The sequence below is a fragment of the Dendrobates tinctorius genome, unplaced genomic scaffold (assembly GCF_039654945.1).
Source record: "Dendrobates tinctorius isolate UK_male_01 unplaced genomic scaffold, ASM3965494v1 ptg000120l, whole genome shotgun sequence".
Lineage (NCBI taxonomy): Eukaryota > Metazoa > Chordata > Amphibia > Anura > Dendrobatidae > Dendrobates > Dendrobates tinctorius.
Genome location: NW_027361788.1, coordinates 31,712,314 through 31,733,032, shown reverse-complemented (window position 1 = coordinate 31,733,032; position 20,719 = coordinate 31,712,314).

Sequence of the window (20,719 nt, the reverse complement as noted above, 5' to 3'; positions counted from 1 at the left end):
TTTGCCCCATTGTCCCAACCTGAGCTACAAGATACTTGAAAATCAAATCTTTCATTTAGCTGAGAGCTCATAATCCCATGATGTGGATACAATATCTTTCATGGTTTCTCTTAAACGGGACACTTATTGATAAATTAGAATGGAGGTCAAAATTGTATTGATTAGTAATAACCTGGAGGACATATCTGTAATTACTCCCCGTGATATCGTTCTAGGAGGAACCGATCTGGGGTCATGTCACTTCATCTACAAGGACACATCTGACAAGACATCAAGTCACATACCTTTAGATATGACAGCATGAGAATTAACTGCAGGTTGGGATGAACCAACATGAAATATTCTATTTCCTTAAAGGTGTTGTCTAGGCTTCGAGTTCAAGTTTTGGAGTTCAAGTAGATTTTCCAATTTTGAGATATTTGCACTCACCTCAAGGCTCATAAATAACAATAGCAGCATAATGTTGTAAGCAGAATAAAATGTTAGAGGGAAAGACTAAATTAGAAAACCCATATTCAAATATTTAGGGTGACGTTAGGATTTTGCATATTTTCCAACTCTTCCGGAAAAAGAAAAAAGAAACCTCCCAAACTCCTAAAGGAGTAGGAAACATTCTAGAGCTCCATCGGTAGATGGCTGGTCGCCATCTAAATGCACAATCAGGGGGTTGGTGATGGGTCTAGAAGATGTGTAGACGAGCCTGGCCTAGGAAAAAGGGGGCATGGTCAAGGAAAAAAATGTCCCAATCTGCAGCCTCCTGCTAAATGCACTTTAAAAAACTTTCAACACCTCGTAAAGGCATAAGATGTTTTGCTCAGTGGAGATCTGGATGCAGAGATCTTCTGTGATCCCTTTACAGGAAGAGCAGAAGCACTAAGTGGAGTGCTGCTCTAAAAGGAGAGCAGCGCTCTGCATAGAACTTCTGCTCTTTGAATCAAATCTACAGATGTCTCAATGGAAAGACAAAAGATTTCCAAAAATTGCAGTTACACTTTTAAAGTAAATCTCCACCCTTGAACACTAACTTTCTGCATCAATTACATTGTTAATATATATTTCGTGAGCAGTGTTTTTTGAGTTCCAAATTGCTTTGTATAGGCCTAGAATAAAATGCAAGCATATTGGATACCTTCATCCACCACTAGGGGGACCTTGAAGCTAACTACATACTGTTTATGCACTGAATAGAATAATAAAACTGTATGTGGCAAGCTCCCCCTAGTGGTGGCTGAAGGTAGGATGAATTTTATTATTTAATGCTATGCCTATGCAGTCTTTCTTTGTGAATTGAAGCCCCGTCATGTTTTAATATTATCGGTATTCTGTTTTTAGCGATGTTATTTACATGTTGAAAATTTTAATTTTACAAATTCTTTTATTTTGAGGATTTGCATGGAGATGAAATGCACAATAAAAATTAAAAAAAAAAATATTTTCTTAGGAAAATGTCCTTGTTCTTTCCGTGAAGGTCATTGCATGAAAAAATACTGTATTCCTTCCATTCATTCTTGCCCATTACAGACTCATATATTCTGGAATCCTATTTTTTTTTTATACATGAAGGTTACGGACAAGTAATATATCCACGCTATTATGTTACTACAGAGATAAATAATTTGGATTTGCATTGAACCCTGACCCCTTACCTTTTACCCTGTTAGACGCACCATTTGGCTTCATTTAACCAGTCCCAGCCTTTTCCCTTGGCATAATTCCATTAGGGTCATGGCTGGTACTTGGCGCCCGGCAATTTATTTATGGAGATGAGCAGGTGGAATATTAAAATTTAAGACTCACAAAGGGAGGTAAATTAATGCACATTATTTATTAGCAAACAGCGAGGGTGAACACTAAATAAAAGGCAGAAGACGTAAAGACTCCATAAATAGTCCATAAGTAAAATTAAGATTTTTTTCATTACGTCCTCCGATCGGATAGAGAATTTCTATAGAATTTGCAATTTTTAAAGGAGAAGTCTAGAAGCATTAATAAATACAGAAGCCAATCTAATGGCCATATATAGATCATATATATTTCCTATACTTATATCCTCTTTATATAGGATGTGCCACGACTGATTGATGTTCCCTATATTATAATCCAATGCCCTATGGCTCAGAAGTCTTGGGCACTGACTCATTAAGCTTTGTGCCCCATTAAGCCTTTCTATGCTTTTGCACTATTCTCTTGCAGGGTGATATGACTGGGTACAGACCCTTACATGGTTTTTCTTGTGATAAAATTGGTTATGTAACCAGTGGATTTCCAGATATAGTCTCTAAGAAAATAGAAAGCATAGCACCTAGTGTAAACCAGGGATTCAATTTAAAGTCACTTTGCCTGGTGGCCTATTTTGGTCGTCAAACAACTAGGAACTGGACCAGATCCCATTGGAGCACATGGCTGAACACTGTGGGTTGATAGAGATGAAAAGGCTTTGACTGGGGCACCTGACTACCAGACTTTGAAGACTGGAGCACCTGACTGCCAGACTCCGGAGACTGGGGCACCTGACTGCCAGACTCCGGAGACTGGGGCACCTGACTGCTGGACTCCAGAGACTGGGGCACCTGACTGCCAGACTCCGGAGACTGGAGCACCTGGCTACCAAACTCCGGAGACTGGGGCACCTGACTGCCAGACTCCGGAGACGGGGCACCTGACTTCCGGACTCTGGAGACTGAGAAACCTGACTGCCAGACTCCGGAGACAGGAGCACTTGACTGCCAGACTCCGGAGACTGGGGCATCTGACTGCCAGACTCCGGAGACTGGGGCACCTGACTGCCAGACTCCGGTTATTAATCGTACCTGCCAGAAGATACTATAGTATATATTACATTAGTGGGGAAAAAACTAGTGGTATTTCCATCAATTGCTGTAAGACATGACCCTGGTTTTCCAGGTATGCAGCTGCTGTGGGATGGGGATATATGAAGTTCCACCTATGGACCTCGGAATGTCACATGACCTCCTTCGTTTTCCCGTGGCCACATACTAATGTTACTTGCTTGGCATACTGGTAAATAGAGTTGAGCGACTTTGGTCGGATCGGGTTTCATGAAACCCGAATGAAACAAAATTTGAGTCGGATGAAACGAGTCCGACTAGGGCAAAAAAAGTCGGAGTTTTGTCCGAAACCCGACCCCAATGCAAGTCAATGGGGAATAAAAGTCGGCATTGAATGGATGAATGTCATCTGCTCAATGCCGACTTTTATTTCCCATTGACTTGCATTGGGGTCGGGTTTCGGACAAAACTCTGACTTTTTTTGCCTTAGTTGGACCAGTTTCCTCCGACTCAAATTTTGTTTCATTCGGGTTTCACGAAAACCGATCCAACCAAAGTCGCTCAACACTACTGGTAAAATAATAGAAGCACTTTTAATTTTGAAGTTAAAAAAAGTATCTTGATTAACCCCTTCCTGACATCAGACGTACTATCCCGTCCATGGGACCCGGGCCCCTATGCCCATGGACGGGATAGTACGTCTAGCGCGATCAGCGGCGCCCACGTGGTGAGCGCTGCTGATCGCGGCCGTGTGTCAGCTGATTATCACAGCTGACACCCGGCACTATGTGTCAGGGGCGGTCACGGACCGCCCCCGACACGTTAACCCCTTGCACACCGCGATCAAACATGATCGCGGTGTACCGGGAGTTAAAGGGAAGCATCGGCAGGGAGGGGGCTCCCTCCGTGCTTCCCTGAGCCCCCCACGGCAATGTGCAGCGCTGCTGCGGGGGACTCCTTTCCTCCAGGCCCCCGGATCCAAGATGGCGACGGGGGCCTTCGGGGGCCTGGAGGAAGCTGGCTTCCTCAGTGCCTGCAAAGCGCAGGCATGAGGAAGCCTTGTGCACTGCCTGTGACAGATTGCTGATCTGTCACAGCGATCTGTGATGTGACAGATCAGCGATCTGTCACAGGACAGTGATGTCCCACCTGGGACTATGTAATAAAGTTAAAAAAAAATAAAAAAAAGTGTAAAAATAATTTTAAAAAAATCGCCAAATAAATTAGTAAAAAAAAAAAAAAATATTCCCCAATAAATTCATTTTTTGAAAATAAAAAAAACCCAAAACAATAAAAGTACACATATTAGGTATCGCCGTGTCCGTAACGACCCGCCCTATAAAACTGTCCCATTAGTTAACCCCTTTAGCGAACCCCTAAAAAATTAAAAATAAAAAACGAAGCAAAAAATAATGATTTATTATCATACCGCCAAACAAAAAGTGTAATAACGCGCGATCAAAAAGACGCATATAAATATCCATGGTACCGCTGAAAACGTCATCTTGTCCCGCAAAAAACGAGCCACCACACAGCATCATCAGCAAAAAAATAAAAAAGTTATAGCTCACAGAATAAAGCGATGCAAAAATAATTATTTTTTATATAAAATAGTTTTCATTGCATAAAAGCGCCAAAACATAAAAAAACGACCTAAATGAGGTATCGCTGTAACCGTACTGACCCGAAGAATAAAACCGCTTTATCAATTTTACCGCACGCGGAACGGTGTAAACGCACTCCCCCAAAAGAAATTCATGAAACGCTGGTTTTTGTTCATTCTGCGTCCCAAAAATCGGAATAAAAAGCGATCAAAAAATGTCACGTGCCCGAAAATGGTATCAATAAAAACGTCAACTCGTCCCGCAAAAAATAAGACCTCACATGACTCGGTGGGTCAAAATACGGAAAAATTATAGCTCTCAATATGTGGTGATGCAAAAACTATTTTTACAATAAAAAGCGTCTTTTAGCGTGCGACAGCTGCCAAAAATAAAAACCGCCATAAATAGTAAATCAAACCCCCCGTTATCACCCCCTTAGTTAGGGAAAAATAATAAAATTAAAAAAATGTATTTATTTCCATTTTTCCATTACGGCTAGGGCTAGGGTTAGGGCTAGAGTTAGGGTTAGGGTTAGGGCTAGGGTTAGGGTTAGGGTTAGGGCTAGGGTTAGGGTTAGGGTTAGGGTTAGGGCTAGGGCTAGGGCTAGGGCTTGGGTTAGGGCTGAGATTAGGGTTAGAGGTGTGTTGGGGTTCGGGTTGGAGTTAGAATTGGGGGTTTCCACTGTTTGGGCACATCAGGGGCTCTCCAAATGCAACATTGCGTCTGATCTCAATTCCAGCCAATTCTGAGTTGAAAAAGTCCTATGGTGCTCCTTCCCTTCCAAGCTCTGCCATGCGCCCAAACAGTGTTTTACCCCCACATGTAGGGTATCAGCCTACTCAGGACAAATTGCAAAACAATTTTTTGGGTCCAATTTCTCCTGTTACCCTTAGGAAAATAAAAAATTGGGGGCAAAAATATCATTTTTGTGGAAAAAAATGATTTTTTTATTTTCACGTCCGAGCGTTATAAACTTCTGTGAAGCACTTGGGGGTTCAAAGTGCTCACCACACATCTAGATAAGTTCCGTGGGGGGGTCTAGTGTCCAAAATGGGGTCACTTGTTGGGAGTTTCAATAGTTTAGGTACATCAGGGGCTCTTCAAACGCACATGACACCCGCAGACCATTCCATCAAAGTCTGCATTCCAAAACGTCACTACTTCCCTTCCGAGACCCGACGTGTGCCCATACAGTAGTTTTCTCCCACATATGGGGTGTCAGCGTACTCAGGACAAATTGGACAACAACTTTTGCGGTCCAATTTCTCCTGTTACCCTTGGGAAAATAAAAAAATTGGGGAATAATTGATCATGTTTGTGGAAAAAATACGATTTTTTTATTTTCATGCCCTGGCATTATAAACTTCTGTGAAGCCCTTGGGGGTTCAAAGTGCTCACCTCACATCTAGATAAGTTCCTTAGGGGGTCTAGTTTTCAAAATGGGGTCATTTGTGGGGAGTTTCCACTGTTTAGGTACATTAGGGGCTCTCCAAAGGGAACATGACACCCGCAGACCATTCCATCAATGTCTGCATTCCAAAACGTCACTACTTCCCTTCCGATCCCCGACGTGTGCCCATACAGTAGTTTTCTCCCACATATGGGGTATCAGCATACTCAGGACAAATTGGACAACAACTTTTGGGGTCCAATTTCTCCTGTTACCCTTGGGAAAATAAAAAAATGGTGACTAAAATATCATGTTTGTGGAAAAAATACGAATTTTTTATTTTCACGCCCGGGCGTTATAAACTTCTGTGAAGCACTGGGGGGGTTCAAAGTGCTCACCACACATCTAGATAAGTTCCTTGGGGGGTCTAGTTTCCAAAATGGTGTCATTTGTGGGGGGTTTCCACTGTTTAGGTACATCAGGGGTTTTCCAATCGCGACATGGTGTCCGATCTCAATTCCAGCCAAAAACGTCAAATGGCGCTGCTTCCCTTCCGAGCTCTGCCATGCGCCCAAATAGTGGTTTACCCCCACATGTGGGGTATCAGCGTACTCAGGACAAATTGCACAATAACTTTTAGGGTGCTGTTACCCTTGGAAAAATAAGAATTGAGGGTGAAAAGATCATTTTTGTGGAAAAAATATGATTTTTTAATTGTACGGCTTTATGTTATAAACTTCTGTGAAGCCCTTGGGGGTTCAAAGTTCTCACCACACATCTAGATAAGTTCCTTAGGGGGTCTAGTTTCCAAAATGGTGTCATTTGTGGGGGGTTTCCACTGTTTTGGTACATCAGGGGTTTTCCAATCGCGACATGATGTCCGATCTCAATTCCAGCCAAAAACGTCAAATGGCGCTGCTTCCCTTCCGAGCTCTGCCATGCGCCCAAATAGTGGTTTACCCCCACATGTGGGGTATTAGCATACTCAGGACAAATTGCACAATAACTTTTAGGGTCCTGTTACCCTTGGGAAAATAAAAATTGGGGTGAAAAGATCATTTTTGTGGAAAAAATATGATTTTTTAATTGTACCGCTGTACGTTATAAACTTCTGTAAAGCCCTTGTGGGTTCAAAGTTCTCACCACATATCTAGATAAGTTCCTTGGGGGGTCTAGTTTCCAAAATGGGGTCACTTGTAGGGGGTTTCCACTGTTTAGGTACATCAGGGACTCTCCAAACGTGACATGGCGTCCGATCTGAATTCCAGCCAATTTTGCATTGAAAAAGTCAAACGGCGCTCTTTCCATTCTGAGCTCTGCCATGCGCCGAAACAGTCGTTCCCCCCACAAATCAGGTATCAGCGTACTCAGGACAAATTGCACATTAACTTTTGCAGTACAATTTCTCCTGTTACCCTTGGTAAAATAAAAAAATTGAACCTGAAGTATTTTTTTTGTGAAAAAAAGGTAGATGTTCATTTTTTTTTTTTAAATATTCAAAAAAATTCCTGTGACGCACCTAAAGGGTTAATAAACTGCTTGAATGTGGTTTTGAGCACCTTAAGGGGTGCAGTTTTTAGAATGGTGTCACTTTTGGATATTTTCTATCATATAGACCCCTCAAAGTGGCTTCAAATGTGATGTGGTCCTAAAAATAAAATGGTGTTGTAAAAATGAGAAATCGCTGGTCAACTTTTAACCCTTATAACTTCCTAACAAAAAAAAATTTTGGTTCCAAAATTGTGCTGATGTAAAGTAAACATGTGGAAAATGTTAGTTATCAAGTTTTTTGTGTGCCGTATCTCTGTGATTTAAGGGCATAAAAATTCAAAGTTGGAAAATTGCGAAATTTTCAAAATTTTTGCCAAATTTCCGTTTTTTTCACAAATAAACGCAAGTTATTTGAATGAAATTTTACCACTAACATGAAGTACAATATGTCACGAGAAAACAATGTCAGAATCACCGGGATCCATAGAAGCGTTCCAGAGTTATGACCTCATAAAGGTACAGTGGTCAGAATTGTAAAAATTGGCCCGGTCATGAACGTGCAAACCACCCTTGGGGGTGAAGGGGTTAAAAAGGAAGTAAATTGTTTCCATGTCTTAAAAGTGATGAGAAAATTCCTAATACCCATAATTTCATAATGCAAAACTGCTGATCCATAGAAGCGACTTACTGCAAACTCGCTTATTTATAAGGAGGAGGCACCAAGGGGGAGACGGCAATAAAGCAGCCATATGACGGTTATTATTATTTTAATGTGATTTTCAATGTATTCAGTTATTTAGATAAGAGGACAGGACACTTAGTAAAATTAAAAAAGATGCAGAATATGACGCACGGCCTAATTGAAAGGACTCATTTACTGCTGTTTTAGATACCCATGGTGCCGGATGGGGGCAACATGGCATGAAAATATTTTCTAGTATTTATTACAAGTCAAGTATGAAATGGACATATATTAATTTAAAAAAAACAAACAAGATTATTATTTATCATCACTAAATGTGAGCCTGTTTTTTTACTGATTTTTATTTTTTATTTATTTTTTTGGCCTTTTTTTTATCTAAATTATTATTTGGCTTTTGGGCTTCTTTAAGCTCGTTGCCACTTTTTCATTTTGGTTTGTCCATGTGGGCATCCAATTCCAGAATTTTTACTCCAAATTCATCACTTGTGACATGTATATATTTTTTTGTGCAGTTAGAGACTATCGTGTGATATTTTTACTTTTAACTTAAAAGGGCGCAAAAGAGCCAATTGTGTGCAAAATTAATCAAACATTAAGTGCCATTTTGATACATTTTTGCATAAAATCGAACAGAGCAACAGGAAACGCTGTACAGGAAAGTGAATTTTTAGAAAAAATAAAAAAAATAAAAATTCAATCTATGAATCAGGATCAGTACTTGCAAAAATTGCCTCAAAGCTGCATAAAAAACATTAACCCCTTAGTGACGGAGCCAATTTTTAAAATTCTGACCAATATCACTTTATGTGGTGATAACTCTGGAACGCTTCAACAAATCCCATTGATTTTGAGATTGTTTTTTGTGGCACATTATAATTTATAATAATGGTAAATTTAAGTTGATATGTTTTGTGTTTATTTATAAAAAATATCAGAAACTTGACAAAAATGTAAAAAAATTGCAATTTTCAAACTTTGAATGATTATCCGTTTAATCCAGATAGTCATACCACACAAAAACATTAAAAAAATAACATTTCCCATATGTCTGCCTTACATCAGCACCATTTTTAAAACGCTAATTTATTTTGTTAGGCTTTTAGAAGGTTTAAAAATGTAGCAGTAATTTTTAATTTTTTCAAGGAAAGTTACAAAATTTATTTTTTGAGGGACCTATCAAGGTTTGAAGTGACTTTGGGGGTCCTATATATTGGAAAACCATAAAAAAGTGATACCATTTTAAAAACAGCACCACCTGACATATTGAAAACTTCTGTCAGGTACATTAACCCTTCAGGTGATTTTCAGGAATTAATGCAAAGTGGTATAGCAGGAATGAACAAATGTTTGGTTACCACCTAAATGTTGCTAACTTCTGAACTGACCACTATATCCGGGAGACTCTAAGGCCGCTATTTGGCCATGAACTGCTATGGCAAATATCAGGACCACACAATCATAATCTCGGTGTGGCAAGTAGATTAAAGCGGAAGCCCCCACAATCTTTTAACCATTTTTCCGATGTCACTTTTTACAGCAGCAACTAAGGGGTTAAACAGATATGGACTGTGTCAACACTGATCGTTTGTGATACAGCAAGTTGTCAGCTATAGTGGACAGCCCACAGCTGCTGGATTGTCACCTCTGCGGGGATGATATTCTCTTATATCTCAGGTCAGTAAAAAGACGTGTTGACTGTCATTAAGGGGTTAAAACTGAAAACCACATGGATTTCTCTAGAAAACTGACAGATTTTTGTTCCCTACAAAAAAAAATCCCTCAGTTTCTTTCATAATTTGGCTTATGTTTCACTGCTTTACCTCCAAGCTTGTTTTCACCTTCCTGACCAGGCCAAATTTTACAATTCTGACCACTGTCACTTTATGAGGTTATAATTCTAGAACGCTTCAACGTATCCCACTGATTCTGAGATTTTTATTTTGTGACATATTGTACTCGGTAAATTTAGGTTCAAAATTGTTTGTGTTTATTTGTGAAAATATTGGCCTTTTTGGCCAGAATTTAGAAAATTTAGCAACTTTAAATGTTTGTATTCTTAAATCGGTTTGTCATGCTGTACAAAATACATTTGTCACATGTCTACTTTACATTTGCATAATTTTTTAAACCTATTTTTTTCTTAGGAAGTTAGAAGGCTTAAAAGTTTATCAGCAATTTCTCATTTTTCCAACAAAATTGACAAAACTGCACTCCTCAAAGTTCTCAAAATCACATTCCAGAAGTTTATTAACCCTTCAGACGATTCACAGGAATTAAAGAAATGTGGAAGGAAAAAAATTTACATTTTTATTTTTCCTACAAAAATGTTCATTTAGCCCCAAGTTTTACATTTTTTACAATGGTTACAGGAGACAATTAGCTATAAAACTTGTTCTGCAATTTCTCCTGAGTACACCAATACCCCACATGTGGCGGGAAAGCTATACTTTGGGTGCAAAGCAGGGCTTGAAGGGAAGGAGCGCCATTTGACTTTTGCAGAGCAAAATTGGTTGGAATAGAGATAGAACATAATGTTGTGTTTGCAGAGCCCCTGATGTGCCTAAACAATGGAAACCCGCAAGAGTGACCCCATGTTAGAAAATACACCCCTCACGAAACCTATTTAGAGGTGTGGTGAGCAGCTTGAACCCATATGGGCTTCACAAAATTTTAAAACGTTACGCCTTTGAAAATGAAAAATTACAGTTTTCCCACAAACATGTTCCTTTTGCCCCAAATGTTTCATTTTCACAAGGGTAACAGGAGAAAATATACCATACAATTTGTTGTGCAATTTTTCCTGAGTAGACTGAGGGTGAAATTGGCAGAGCCTTGCAATGGTTTCTGGGGTGCAGTTGCAAGGCGACCAAGAGAGAGAAGGCATGTGAGATTCCTCGCCACCTCCTTACACTTTGATCATATTGACGCAACAGGTTTGTCACTGAATGTTATACCATTGGGTGGTGATAATTTTTACCATGAAAATTGCAAATCTGCCAGTGTAGTGCCCGTACATTGTAATGCCAGTACATTGTAGTGCCCATACATTGTGCCAAGCTCATGCTTCTGGAGACATGCACCCATAAATTAAGTGGGCTCTCATCACTACAGAGATGTCAAACGTGTATGCTAACTATAGTTTAGGCAAACTGTGAGGCTCAGGAGGGAGGAAGGCATTTGAATTTGGGAGCAGAATTCTCTGGACTTCTTTTGAGCGGTGAGGAATCATTTTGCTTTTCAAGAGCATCTGTACTACCAATAACGTGTAAGCCCCCTTATATTTTCGCTAACAGATGACAGACCTGAGTGGGGACTTTATTTTTCATGGTGTGAGGCAGTGACTCCTGTTACAGCTAGGGGGCACTGTATGTGCTCCTCAGGATACGCATTGAGGCGTAACTGTGATGGTGAGACAGTGACCGGCATTATTGTAAATGGCCGGTATGTGTCGCAGAGGAAGTCTGCGCTGTAAGCCCAAACTGTTGTTATTTTGTGACTTGTAGTTCCACAAGTGGTTTTCTTAGTTTACTAGGGGGGCTTACAGGGTTAGTTGGAGAGCTGGGCAGGACTGATTAACCACACATACACCGACCACTTATGAGGGTGGCTAAAGCTACATAGTGTGACCATGGTTGGGTCACATGGTCAGAGTGTATGGACCTGAATGGTCAAAGTGTAAGGTCCTGGATGGCCTGTGTTGGAAGATCCTGGGCGTAGGATCGGATTCCTGGAAAGCATGTGGTGAGGCCATGGACCTGAAGGCCTGTGTGTTGGAAGGTCCAAGGAGTGGACTTCCTGAAGAGCACATGGAGAGGCCGTATGTGCAGAGTCTGTGACAGCACTGCATGGGGGGTGCTACCGTTCTTCTGAGAGTCTGGACTGTCGGGAGTGCCCTGGTCACAAGGATGGTGATCCCAGTAAGACAGCTTCCCCAGGAGGGAGGACTGATGAGGAGTCAGCATGTGGAGCAGGAGCTCCTCTAAGGTAACTTCACAGACTGTTGGTGCTTGTTATGTTCCATGGATGTTATTGGACTGTTCGGCATGCGTTCACCCACGGCAACTGGACAGTGAGAAGTCTGTGTTTAGTGACTGTGAGTTGAGCCATTAACTGTGAAGTGCTATGGACTATGTGTTAGGTCTGTGAAGTGTAACATGGCCTACGGTGCGGTTTATAATGCCCAAATATACCAAAATAAGTGTTTTGTGAGAAAACGTGCCTGTGTGCTTTAATCCCATTGCCGAGTGAGTGTTCCCAACAAATGCAGTAAGCGCTGTCTTACAGTGGATAGATTTGAAAATTTTATTGGGAGCATTTTATTTAACATTTTGGATCATGTTTATCTTGTGCTCCTGTAGTACGTGGGCTGACTGGGGGTGGTCCCTTTTGGCTGCGGAACAGACGGGAGACAGATGCAGAAATCCGTTCAATCAGGTCCAAACTTTATTTGGGGTCCTCTTGACATTCACAGCAGACACAACAGCTTCTGCTCCCTGGCCTGGGTACCTGTTGCCTTCCTTCTGCTTCTGTTCGGCGAAGACCCCTAGGTTCCTTCACTGTGGCTGCTGTCAGGCCGATCGAGTCTGCCCGCTGTAACATTTACTCACTCTTCAGTGTCCAGCTGTCCTGTACCCCAGACCTCCGTTAGTCACTGCCGTCCCGTCCTGCAGCTGTCCTCTCAGGGCCACCCTCCTCTCCGAGTAACCGTCTCTTTCTCTTCTGTCTTTCCTGAGCTTCTCCTTCCCCCGTCCTCTCCTGAGCTTTTCCCGCTTCTCTCTTCCTTCTGGGTGTCTGCCCTAGCCCTGGGACTCTCCTTCCTTATATCTCCTCCTTCTGGAAATCCCCTTCTCAGTCCTGTAGCTCCACCCACCATGACTATCCAGTTTCCCTAGCCTAAGGCTTGCTGTTAAGTCCTTCTCTCACAACTCTATGTCCCCATCTTGTGGCCAAAACCCGATACTACACCATCTTTAACTAATTCTAGCTGTTGTCCCACACATCTACATTCAAGTCAGAATAAAGCATTGTATACATCATCTCTTTCACATTTCCATCTTTATCAGACAGGTCCACAGGTCAGTCCACCCCCTACACTCCTGTAACACAGGTATGTGGATGCAGTGACACAGAAGCACAGAGCAAGGGTTAACAGTTATTCACTTTTTCTATACAGGAATAGCCTCCTCGCAGGGAGAAAACAAGGGAAATACAATTAAAAGGACAATTGTTAAACAGGGTAATGGTTTAACAGTCTATAAATCAGTGTCACTTAACGAGACTCGGTTGACCGTTTCTCTTGCAGACTCCGATGGTTGCTAGGCTGCCGGCTGAGGCCGGTGCTGAGTCTTCAGGCTTCCCCACCTAACAGATGTCTTACTTCTGGCGGCAGCGGGCGGTCACCGGTTTTGCCCAATGAACTAGTCTATTCAGCTGCTGTGCAAGAGAGTTGAGTCCTCCATAACCCTCCACTTGGCGTGCGTTTCCTTGCACGCCCACGGCCCACCGGTACTTGAGAGTCCTTGCCACAACTGTACAGGATCTCTACTCTATGGCTTATCTCTCTCCACAGTCCGGCAATGGGCCTCTCCGGCGGGAAGCCCCTTCACTTTCCTGTTCAAGCCGTTTAACTCCCTCTCACTAGTCATGCCCCTTTTACCTAGGTTACAAGTCTGCTCTGTCTCTAGTCTCCTTCCCTCTCGCAACATGAGGCTCACCCCAGCAGTTCCGGACCTGTCTTCTACACTCCCTCTCCCTGCCTTCTATATGCAGCGATCAATATCGATAACAGAATTTTAGGGGGTTAAACAGCCAGAGGCGGTGCGTGTAGTGCTTCTGGGTGTGAGAGCCGTGTGTCAGCTGTCGTGTTAGCTGAACACCTGGCGGGGATTGTCATGACTAACCTATACTTCAATGGTCGGGAAAGCCTTCTCTTCCATTATGTATGAATACGTCTAAAGTTGTGAAGGGGTTAAAGAGTAACTGTCATTTTACTTTTTGTTTTTTTTAAATCAATAGTATAATTGAAAATAAGCAACTTTTTAACATTCATTTCTTATCAGAGAAATTCACAAGTAAAATCTATGAAATCTGTATTCAGTGAAGATAGATTTTTCCATTGCTGAGATAGAAGATGACAGTTGGTGCTTATAAGATTCTATGTAAAGGGGAAGAAAGAGGAGCTGGAGGCAGACACACACAATTTGCTGAAAGTTCTCCTGAAACGACAGCTACAGTTGTCCATAGAATTCTATGAGCACCAACTGTCATCTCTTATTTCAGTAATGGGAAAGTCTGAATTCACTGAAAATGCATTTTTTTCTGTGAACTGAAAATTTTGAGAATGAAAGATCAATCCAGGAGGGGAAAGAATCAGATTTCTTTATTATAGTGTATTACAAATTGTCTTCTTCTCATGTATACTATTGATTTTATAAAACATAAAACAACTTTTACTCTTTAAATCACTTTTTTAGTTAGAATTGGCGCAAATTGTTTAATTAATTTTACACAAAATATGCCAACTTTTTTCTCTTTGCCTTGTCTTACACCTTTTTTTGAGAAAATGTCCCTTATTAGTCTTCAGCTGCACACAAAAAAAACAATAAAAATATATCAGGGGTCTAATGCAGTACATTTTCTCCCCAAAAAAATGTTCATCTTTTTAAAAAGTTACAAATGATGAATTAGGAGAAAACATCAGGAATTGGCTAACCATGCCCCTATTGACGAAACACAAAAAAAGATTGGAAAAATGTGTAAAAAAAAAAAAGAGCAAAACAGGCAGATGAAGACTTTAGTCTAAGTGAGGACTGGCATTAGGTTAGGGTCCTGGAAAACGAGAAACGCCTTACCGTGGCTTCCAGGTACACATAAATTGGCCATTTTATGCGCTAAGCTTTCTCAATTTTTCATATTTCTAATGCAGTAATGCAATTCATTTTTCATATTTCATGTTTGCATGTTATGGCGCTACAGTGTGCTTCCTATCTTGTTTGAGTGTATATGAGTTGGTGACACTAGGTTAAGCACCTGTTCACACTTAGTTTATGCTTGGATGTGACGGTCAGTTTTTTAAATTTGGAAAAAAAGAAAAAGTCACAAATTCAATTTGACCGCTAAGTGTGAATTTGTCCTTATTTACATCGAGTCTTGTGAAGAACATCTCTCCGTTGACCACCAGATATTTTTTTTTCCGGGACTTCTCGTTTCTTTAAGATGCAGAATGAGCCTCTTCACCAAAGTTAAAGGCAATACTGATTAATCTGTTGATTGATAGCCTCACTTATGGGTCCTGCTGTCTTGCTTCATTCGTTTTGTCACTAACCTGCAAATAGAGTCTTTGTGGAACCACGGATAGTAATGAGTGCTCCTAATTCTCCCTTTTGTCCATATAACAAGCCCTCATAGGCCGACAGGCTTTTTACAGCTTCGGGGACCTCCAGAGTGGATGGCACAATATTGTGACGGCAGAACATAGCAGCCCTGACTTTTATCGGACAGGCTCTAGTCTCATCGTCACCTTCTTGAGATCACCAAAATCTAGTTTCCTTGAATTTATGGCAGGAGTTATGCCGTGGTCAGAATAATGCACTGCGGAGGAGCTGGCACGTTGCTAACATCTATCTTATGGACAAGACGCATTGTCATAGCAAGAAATTATGTCTCTGTGATTTACTGAGGTTTTCTTCAAGCTCAGATTTACATTTTCTACATCAAGGGACCATTGCATCTTGGGTGACCCCTTAGTATCATAGCTATTTGTATAATGTCCCTTTCCTGGATGTTACAAACCCCTCTGAGCTGACCTCTCAATACATGGGTGGGAGGGTTTAAATAATGGGTTCCATTTCATCTTTTGATGATTGTCTGTGGATGGTGACCACTTAATGTATATTTGTGCCACCATTTTGAAGCTCATGAGCACCAGTACAAAATCTAGTAAGGTTCATACTTGCCATCATTCCGGTTGGGTTGCCTTGGGTATGCCCAAAATACTTTCCACCTGTCATTTGCCTGAATTTGCCAAAATTGTTTCCAAAAATTTCTAAACAAATTCACGACTGTTGACCACTTTATGGTGGCAGAGGGGCCTTTGGGACCACTTTGGCATGAGGGCCTAGGTATCTCTACTTCCCAGATGGATTGGATGACAACTTTTGAACCAATGATGAATGACATCCAACTGTTGCATCGTAGATATGGAGAGTCTTAGGCTACTTTTACACTTACCGTGTTTTTGCGTTCTGATTTTGCGGCCCCAATAAATTCCATGGTGCGCCGTGTGCCGTATGGCCGTGAGGGCCGTATTTGCGGCCGTGATAAAAGATCAAGCTTGCTCAATCTTTTATACGGTGTACTGACGTGGTCCCCATTGAAAATCTATGGGGTGGCAAAAACAAATGGAAGTGCACAGTCACTTCCGGTTTTGCGAAACGCCGTTTTTTTTCCAATACTATTTCCATAGTATTGGAAAAATGAAAAACGGCGATCTGCAAGCTTTTTTGCCATCCGTTATTGTGGCAGACTGTAAAAATTGCGGCGATACGGCCCGCAAAAACGGTCCGGAATAACGGGCCGCAAAAAAGCGGTAAGTGTAAAAGTAGCCTTATTGGCACAACACAGAACCGAGGATCCTCTGGTAGGCCCATGACATTCTAACATAACATGAACACAAAGGTTTTAGATAACCTCCTATCAAGCTGACTTACCTTGTGTCTCTGTGTTTTTAATATGGTTGATTTAGAATTTATCATATTGATTTGTCCAGATATTGAAGACCTCCACATACTGTGGATACATCAGAATAATTTCCATTAGTGTGACCATAGGAACCCTTGTCCAATATACTATGCAGGCAAAATTCAGTTCATGCTTATTTTTTTTTTTTCAACTTTTCACACAAGAATTGGGAGCCCATGATATCCTGTACAAATTGAAAATGGCCTCAATATCTAAACTTTAAATCGAACATGTCATACAATAAAAAAATATTCTTTAAATTATTTTTTCTCTTGTTAAATTAACTTTTTGAACACTTTTGACAATGTTTATTCTCACAATCTGTGCTAAAAATACAAGTTAAAAATCTTGCCGTTTTCACACTGGTCACTTGGGCTTTTTAGACTCTAAATCCTGTTTTTTTAGGGGAAATTCACATCTACATTAGCAACAATGAGCAGACTTTGCCCCTTCAGTGGCAGAGGATCCTCAAATCCAGGTGTGAAAAAGTTGTTGCATCATTCCCAAGAAGACTCATGCATAGCTCCCAACTTTTGAAAAAGGGAAAGAGGGACAAAGGCCCTGACAACACCCATTTCACAACTAGTCACACCCATGTCCACGCCCCAACCGCACCCATTTAGCACTACTGATCACACTGAATGGTATTGAGGACACAGTGGCTAGCATTATGGGCACAGTGGCTGGTACTGTTGGCACACTGACTGGTACTGAGGAAAAGAAAGAACAGAGAGAGAAAAAAGAAAACAGAAAGAAAGAGAAAGAAAGAACAGAGAGAAAGAAAGAGGGGACAGAAAAAAGAACAGATAGCGAGAGAAAAAAAAGAAAGAAGGGAAAGAAAAAACAGAGAGGGAGAGAGAAAGAAAGAGGGGAAAGAAAGAACAGAGAGATCAAGAAAGAGGGGAAAGAATGAAAGAGGGGAAATAAAGAAAGAAACAGAGAGAGAAAGAAAGAACAGAGAAAGAAGGAGGGGACAGAAAAAAGAACAGAGAGAGAAAAAAAGAAAGAGGGGAAAGAAAGAGCAGAGAGAGAAAAAGAACAGAGAGAAAGAAAGAGCAGAGAGAAAGAAAGGAAGAACAGAGAGAGAAAGAAAGATTAGAGACAAAGAAAGAAGAGAAAGAAAGAGAAAGAAGGAACAGAGAGAAAGAAGGAACAGAGCGAAAGAAAGAACAGAGAGAAAGAGAAAGAGGGGAAGAGAACAAAGAGAGAAAGAAAAAGAGGGGAAAGAAACAGAGAGACAAAGAAAGAGAAAGAAAGAAAGAAAGAAAGAAAGAAAGAAAAGAGAGAGAAAGAAAGAGGGGAAAGAACAGAGAGATAGAGAGAAAGAAAAATGGGAAAGAAAGAACAGAGAGAGGAAGAAAGAAAGAAAGAAAGAAAGAAAGAAAGAAAGAAAGAAAGAAAGAAAGAAAAAGAACAGAGAGAAAGAAAGGAAGAACAGAGAGAGAAAGAAAGAGGGGAAAGAAAGAGAAGGAAAGAACAGAGAAAGAGAAAGAAAGAAAGAGGGCAAAGAAAGAAAGAACAAGAAAGAGAGAACGAAAGAACGGAGAGAAAGAGGGGACAGAAAAAAAGAACAGAGAGGGAGAGAGAAACAAAGAGGGGAAAGAAAGAACAGAGAGAGAAAGAAAAAGAACAGAGAGAGAGAAAAAGAAAAAGAAGAGAGAGAAAGAAAGAGAGAAAGAACGAGGGGAAGAAAGAACAGAGAGAGAAAGAAAGAACAGAGAAAGAGAAAGAAAGAGGGGAACGAAAGATTCTATAAAGATACTATAGCAACCCGGCTCACATTGTAGTGCCCACCTGAGCCTCCTGATGCAGGACTTATCATGATCCGCTCACATGGCCAACATCCCCGAGTCCAAGGCGATCCTGCTGTGCGCACTGTCAGAGGAGGACACGTGATGGATCTGAAGCATTCCTTGAAGTGCTTCCATGGTTCCATCACAATCTCCTCCTGAAATTATCTAATTTCCGGTCAGCTTCAACACGTCATTTCCGGTGGAACATCACGGGCGAATTTTAAAGTGCTCCACCGTGTATTCCTGTGTCCGCGGGAAAAGTAAACTCCCGGCCGAGGCAGTGGGGCAGACTCAGAATTGGGACTGTCCTGCTGGATCCGGGACAGTTGGGTGGTATGAATGCTCCCCATCATACACCTTGTACACGCATGGCTCTGCACACCTCATACACACATGGGTCCGCTTTGTATGCCTTGTACATACACTGCTCCGCTCTGTACACCTCGCACACACACGGCTCCACTCCATAAACCTCGTACACATGAGGCTCTGCTCCGTACACCTTGTACACACACAGCCATGCTCTGTACAACTTGTACACACATGGCTCCATTCTGTAAACCTTGTACACATGCGGCTTTGCTCCATACACCTCGTACACACGCGGTTCTGCTCCGTACACCTCGTACACACGCGGCTCCTCTCCATACACACGCAGCTCCACTCCGTACACCCCGTACACACACGGCTCTGCACAGCTCCGTAAAAGCACGGCTCAGCTCCGTACACTTCGTACACACAGGGTTCCGGTTTGTACACCCCGCACACATGCGGCTCCGCTCCGTTCACACGCGGCTCCACTCTGTACACCCGTACACACACGGCTCTGCTGAGCTCCGTAAACACACGGCTCAGCTCCGTAACCTCGTACACACACAGCTCCGCTCCATACACTTCGTACACACACGGCTCTGCTCCACACATCTCATACACACACAGCTCTGCTCCGTACACCTCGTACACACACGGCTCCACTCCGTACACCTCGTACACACGCGGCTCTGCTCCGTACACCCCGTACACACGGCTCTGCTCAGCTCCGTAAACACACAGCTCAGCTCCGTACACCTCGTACACTCACGGCTCTGCTCCGTACACCCAGTACACACACAGCTCTGCTCAGCTCCGCAAACTCACGGCTCAGCTCCGTACACCTCATACACACATGGCTCAGCTCCGTACACCCCGTACACACAGGGCTCTGCTCAGCTTTGTAAGCACAGCTTAACTCCATACACCTCATACACACGCGGCTCTGCTCCGTACACCTCGTACACACATGGCTCCCCTCCGTACACCTCGTACAAACACAGCTCCGCTCCGTACAACTCGTACACGCGGCTCTGCTCTGTGCACCTCGCACAGACGGCTCCGCTCCGTACACCTCGTACGCACACGGCTCCGCTCCGTACACCTCATACACACACAGCTCCGCTCAGCACACACCGTACACACATGGCTCCGCTCCGCACACACACACTCCGCTCCATACACACGTGGCTTCACTCCGTACACCTCGTACACACACGGCTCTGCTACATCCATCCTGTAAACCCCTCCTGACCCCACACATAACTTCCCCTCTCCAGCACCATGACAACGAGCACAGCAGAGTCCTGCATACACTGAGGCTCCTGATCACCGCAGCCCCTCGCAGCCTGCAATGAGGTCGATACATTGTTCATCTCTTCTGTGCACACAGGATCTGTGATGAGGTTACAGGAGGGAAGGAGTCAGGAGTCACATAATGATCATGTGACTCCTGACTCCTCCCCTCCTGTGACCTCATTACAGGTCCTGTGCACACAGAAGAGAAGAACAGTGTAGCGACCTCATTGCAGGCTGTGAGGGGCTGCAGTGGGGGAGGGCGAGGATGGGGTCAGTGCATGGGGGAGCGTGCGGCTTATCTCCCTCCAGTGCCGGACAAATAGAGTCCCGGGCGGGACAGCGGGTGGGAGGGGCAAAAACAGGACTGTCCTGCCAAATTCAGGACGGTTGGGAGCTTTGCTCATGGCTGTACTAGCTCAAAAGGGTGCTTCTGCTCAATACTGAGCAAAGAGTCTGAATACTTATGACCATGTAACATAGTAACATAGTTAGCAAGGCTGAAAAAAGACATTTGTCCATTCAGTTCAGCCTATAATTTCAGGGGGGTTTTTTAATAAATTTGCAAAAATTTCTACATTTCTGTTTTTTTTTCAGGCAAGGTG